Raw genomic sequence first — 6,135 nt, 5'->3', positions numbered from 1 at the left:
TCGGTAAAGTCACGTAGGTAAGAATACATAGTAGTGTGGCAATAATGGCATTATGTGACAATAATGAACTCATTTCTCCCTGCTCAACGTCCAACAGCGTCACCCACCGAAGGGTTAATGCCTGGGGTAGTGATAAGGTCATTGCGTGCTTCGCTTGCATTCATCAGCAAATGGGGATCACAGTGCCGCTATTCGTGGAACGCGCAGACACCACTCACCCACGCACAAAGACAAAGATCCCCCAGTGTAGCCTTAACAGACTTTTGGGGGCAAGTGCTGTTGGCGAGTAGCACCTATGAAGGCCGGCACGGCACACGAGGTGGTTGGGGGGGGGGGGGGCAAGCACCGCGCACGTGCTGGCAAGCGGCCACACAAACCGCTCTGCCTCCATTCTGACGCTCACGGTCAAATTATTCCACTGCCCACCTTACCCGGGGTTAACGAGCGCACAGTGGTAGACCCAGGGCTTCATTTACGACGGAATATTTTGGGGAAGGGGCGGGGGGGGGAGAGGCGCTTACCTTCTCAAAATACCCTCTACATATTAACATCTTCCGGATTGCTGCCAAGTAGTCACCGGGAGATCGATGCCACTCTCGATAGACACTCCCGGCCCATCCGGGACGGTTGGTAACCCTACTACGTGACGTGAACCGGAGCTAAGAGCGCACGGTTGCACTCGACAGCAAAACTAAACAGGAAAGTTACAGAAGGGCCCGCTGGAGGCTCTCACGCGTATCTCGTTCCATTTGCTCACGCCGAGCTGTCGTTGGATGCTCATTAAAGTCGCCGATCTAGTCTCCAACGTGTGCGGGCCTGCTCGCTCAGACTCTTTTAATTTGCTCGAGGTGTGTGGGAGGTCCAGTGGCCCCATGCCGATGGAGCAACCGACCGCGAGGCTTTGTGGAGGAGGCGTTCTTGTGGCCCCCTCCAGTCAACATTGAGAACGCTCATCTTCTTGGTTCTTTCGGTAAAGTCACGTAGAATGGAAACAATAAAAAATAATGAAATAAAACATTATTGTTTCCATTCTAGGTGACTTTACCAAAAGAACCAAGAAGATGAATCCCTGCAGTCACGAAAGCTTTAAATCGAAATTGAGAAAGCTGCGTCGAAGTTTACACTGGTCAACAAAAAAGAACTTTTTTTTCTGGCCTGGACTTTTGCAGCTGTTTTAGACTAATTTCAGGGTGCTGATTCCAAATCTGATCTCAGATTTGCTCTATCACATCTCATTTTTATGCTATCGGCATACCCCATTTTCATTTATTTTACCCGAAATTAACTCTGTCACTTATGATTGCAAGTTGTTGCGAGTCAGTGACTGCTTTAGTGTTAAAATATGGTGCTGTATTTTTAGGATAGTGTGTGTATAATATCATTTTATGTAGATATCCACATTTATTTAATATTTTTCTCCTGCAGTTTTTATTGAAAATGCAATATTTGATATCTCAAAAACCTGATGTGATAGACAAAAACTGATGCCAGATTTGGAATCAGCACCCCAAAATTACCTTAAAACCGTTAGAATACTTTATGCCAGAAAAAGTGTGTTGACCAGTTTATTCAGCAAATTTTGCCGCTAGAAATGTCCACATGATGAGCTGTCATTTGCGGCGAGGTGGCTTCTGAAAAAAAGAGCTATATAGCTTAGTGGGCCTTACATGGTAAAATAAAAAATAGTTTAGTTTTATTTGTATATAATTTTCAAGTGATTTTATTACATTTCCTATATCTTCTTGGTTCTTTCGGTAAAGTCACGTAGAAGGGCAATAACAAAATAATGAAAATAAAACATAATAAAATACAATTCTCACGACGTTTCGGCCACAACGCAAGCAGCCATCCTCAGGTGAAGAACAGGTCTGTCGGAAAGACAGTGTCTGAATTAAATTTATATTTTTTTATTTAGTTATTTCGCTTCTACGTGACTTTACCGAAAGAACCAAGAAGATTAATCCCTGCAGTCACGAAAGCTTTAAATCGAAAATTACCTTTCCTATACTTACCTGCCCCTCCTGAATAACTGTGAAAAAGAGCTTAATAGCTAATCGGATCGCCTCCAGTAAACATATTCTGATTCTCGTGTTGCCAAGAGGCAGCTGCTGTCCAAGGAAATGTCTCAGTCTGTCCTGGGACATTGAATGTCCAGATGTTTGTCAGTTGCGTAAAATAATAACAGTCATAGTTATAAAACACCGCTCACTAATGACGATTCCCTCTCTTCCCGAATTGGGAGATTGGATTTCTTTCGACCAGGTGGCTTCAATCGCAGAGCGAGCAGCTGGCAATCAAGAGAGATGCAACTTTGAAGTAACTTAGCCCATCATTCCTTCGTAGGGTCGATACACTAAGCACTACTTTGCCGGGGAAGTCAACAGCAGATGGTCCTAAGGGAGAGACTCACCCCTGCCATGGGCATGTGGAATTGCCACGGTTGCGAGCTCTGCGGCCTCTGTAAGCAAGAGATTAGCACCGATGCCTCGATGTTCATTTGAGTCGGAAGTCACCCAGACCTCACTTTGACTTCTTCCCGTCAAAACATCCACCCCCCCCCCCCCCCGCGTTATTACACCTCGGGAGGTGGCAAATCTACCTCGAAGCAACTGCCGTTCAGGAGAAGGGGGGTGGGTTGGGGGCATTTATCCCATCATCCCTAGCAATCTAAACCCCTTACAACCCTACAAGCCCACGGCGCTGAAATTCTTCTTAAACAACACCACGGCATCTTCTTGGTAATTTCGGTAAAGTCATGTAGAAGGGAAATAATAAAATAATAAAAATAAAACATTATAAAATAATTCTCACGACGTTTCGGCCACAACGCAAGCAGCCGTCCCCAGGTGAAGAACAGATCTGTCGGAAAGACAGCATTCAGACGCTGTCTTCCCGACAGACCTGTATTTTAGTATGTTTTATTTTTATTATTTTACTATTTCCCTTCTACGTGACTTTACCGAAAGAACCAAGGAGATGAATCCCTGCAGTCACGAAAGCTTTTAAATCGAAACACCACGACACTCGCGGACTAACGCGCGCGGCGGGCCGCATCCGCGATGAATGTCCGTGTTGACTCTAACTCATTGTGGGGCAATGGTCGCGACAGCTACGACTACGCCGACGCAGAGGCACCACCGCCAGTTGCCAGCCGCCTTACCAGCCGACGGACGCCGCTACCACGGGTTGGTTGGCACGCGAGGAGCGGTAGATGTGCTGTGGTGATGGGCGGTAGGGGGGGTGGGTGGCCGAAGCCGCGATTATTTATGGAGCGATCCGCCCCGCGTCTCCCACGCCCGCCGCCCTCCCCATTAAATTCCCCAAATCTCCCAATGAGATGACAACGTTGATAAAGAGATGCGCGGCTTACCGTCTGCCGAGATTCAACATCGAAGCGGCGGCATCTGGCATCGCCCGCTCGTCCCGGTTTTTGTTGCCGACCGACGAGAAACACCGCCCTGGAACAGCGAGGCCTGGATGTGCACGTACGTGCATTGGGAACAACCGGGTGGATACCCATTGTAATCGATGCCCATTGTCATTTATATGCCATACATTAAACCCGTACCCCCCCCCCCCCTTCGCACGTGTCGGGCTCACAAGTGACGCCATCACATCGACCCCTCTATTAAAGGGAACGAAACGGGAGGATTTCTCCACTAATCTTGGCTGTCCGCCTGATGGTGCCGGTTGTAATTACTTGGCAAAACGTCGTACTCCGATTGTACATGTTGTGGATTTGCTCTCCCAACGCACAACCGGTGTTGCTGAACTAGCAACGAATTGGCACGTCCTGTTGACGTAACAAACCTTACTAATTGGCTGTGTCGGGTACTGGCGGGTTTAACGGCACATTTATATTTACACGATCGAACCTAACAACAACAACAAAATCGATATGATGCTCTTTGGTTCTGTCGGTAAAGTCACGTAGGTATAAAATAAAATAAATTAAATCAGGACGTTTCGATTGCAACACAAGCAATCATCATCAGGTGGGAAAACCACAGCAAAAAAAATTTTTCCCCCACCTGATGATTGCTTGTGTTGCGATCGAAACGTCGTGATTTAATTTATTTTCTACCCACGTGTCTTCACCGAAAGAACCAAGGAGTATGGATCCCTGCAGTCACGAAAACTTCAAATCCAACTATACAATGAACAAGCCGTGGATCCCTGCAGTCACGAAAACTTCAAATCCAACTATACAATGAACAAGCCGTGGATCTCTGCAGTCACGAAAACTTCAAATCCAACTCTACGATGAACAAGCCGTGGATCTCTGCAGTCACGAAAACTTCAAATCCAACTCTACGATGAACAAGCCGTGGATCCCTGCAGTCACGAAAACTTCAAATCCAACTCTACGATGAACAAGCCGTGGATCTCTGCAGTCACGAAAACTTCAAACCCAACTCTACGATGAACAAGCCGTGGATCCCTGCAGTCACGAAAACTTCAAATCCAACTCTACGATGAACAAGCCGTGGATCCCTGCAGTCACGAAAACTTCAAATCCAACTATACAATGAACAAGCCGTGGATCCCTGCAGTCACGAAAACTTCAAATCCAACTCTACGATGAACAAGCCGGATGACCGGCGACTGCACACGAAGCATCATTACGGCCCCAGCTGTCGAGTCCCCCAGGAGCCACGCGCCGATCACTCGCTCGCTCATTCTGCCTCTGGCCCCTTCTTCTCCAGCAACCTCGAAAGCGCGGCTCTGGGCTGTGGCATTCGTTTGGACGCTCTTCGTGTGCGCAGCTGCACAACGGCACAGCCCTCCGCCACCGCCGCAGCAGTTGCCGAGTCGCTATGTGGTTTTCATTTTATCTGTCCGCCCAGAGATTTCTGCCGTAGAAGGGAATCAGACTGGAATTGGAAAAAGTGGAGGCAGACATACGCAACAAAGACAAAGATCCCCCGTGTAGCCTTTACAGACTTTAGGGGTTAAGTGCTGTTAGCGAGCACGGTACACGAGAGGGTGGGTGGCCTTTATCTCCCCAGTGGCGTTGACACACCGCACCGGGTACTCATTTGAGGCTGAGTAGACCTAGGGGAGGCCCAGGACCGGTTCAGATAATAATCGCCATTGGTGTTGGCCGTGAGCGGGAATCAAACCCGGGTCTCGGGGTTCATATCGCAGCAGGCTAAGCGCTACACTACCGCTTCCCACATGTGTATACACACACACGCACACAGACAAAAAAGCCTCGAGAAAATCCTGGCACAACTTCGAAGATTTATAAACAGAACAATATTATTTCATCGTCATTAATAGCTTCGTGCTTGTTTTCCCAGGAAAGCCTCGCCGAGACTCAAGACTCGTTTTCGGGAGGTACCTACACAGTTGTTTTGATTTCAGGCCGGTGGGGTGATGTTGATGTTGTGTGTAATGTTCATCGATCCATTTGCATTGGGCTGCTTGGCCAACACCGGTTCCATTGCTTGGTTTGATTTTCGTTTCGTTAGCCGTGGCAGGGGAAACCCGCACAAGCCATGCAAGAACAGGAGAACACACGTGCAACTTCTTTCGCACCGTACGTAGTAGCCACGGCATCCGTCAATCGCGTCTCCGGAGAGATTGACACCCTCCAGACAGATTCACCACCACATCGGGGCTCTTGAAATAGGGGTGTTTTTTTTTTATATATTTTTATTTTGACTTAAAACTTTCGTGACTGCAGGGATTCTTTCTGTAAAGTCACGTAGATAGAAAAAATAATGATAAAATGATAAAAAAAAAATATCCCGGAGTTTTGATCGTAACACAAGCGGTCGCCATCAGACCGCCTGTGTTGCGATCGAAACGCCGTGATATTTTGATTCACTTTATTTTTATTATTTTATCGTTATTTTTTCGATCTACGTGGCTTTACCGAAAAGAACCATAAAATATATTTTTTTAATTACAGAATTCGAAATAAACGTGGGTTCTTCTCGCTTTTTGGGAGGGGTTGCAGAGCCCTGTGCTCGAGTTAACGCGCGTTTTTAAAATATACCAATAACAATAAAAGAGACAAGCGATGTTAAAGTGGACCCAAAAGAGGAGTTTAATGAAATGGTCATGTGATCAGGCACTTACAGTATATGTATACAACAAAATTAGACACACATGGGCCCCCCCCGCCCC

Source organism: Lethenteron reissneri, chromosome 5, assembly GCF_015708825.2.
Source record: "Lethenteron reissneri isolate LAM-NWPU_2019-01 chromosome 5, ASM1570882v1, whole genome shotgun sequence".
Classification (NCBI taxonomy): domain Eukaryota; kingdom Metazoa; phylum Chordata; class Hyperoartia; order Petromyzontiformes; family Petromyzontidae; genus Lethenteron; species Lethenteron reissneri.
The sequence above is the reverse complement of the archived record's forward strand: the minus strand, read 5'-3'. Positions refer to the sequence as shown.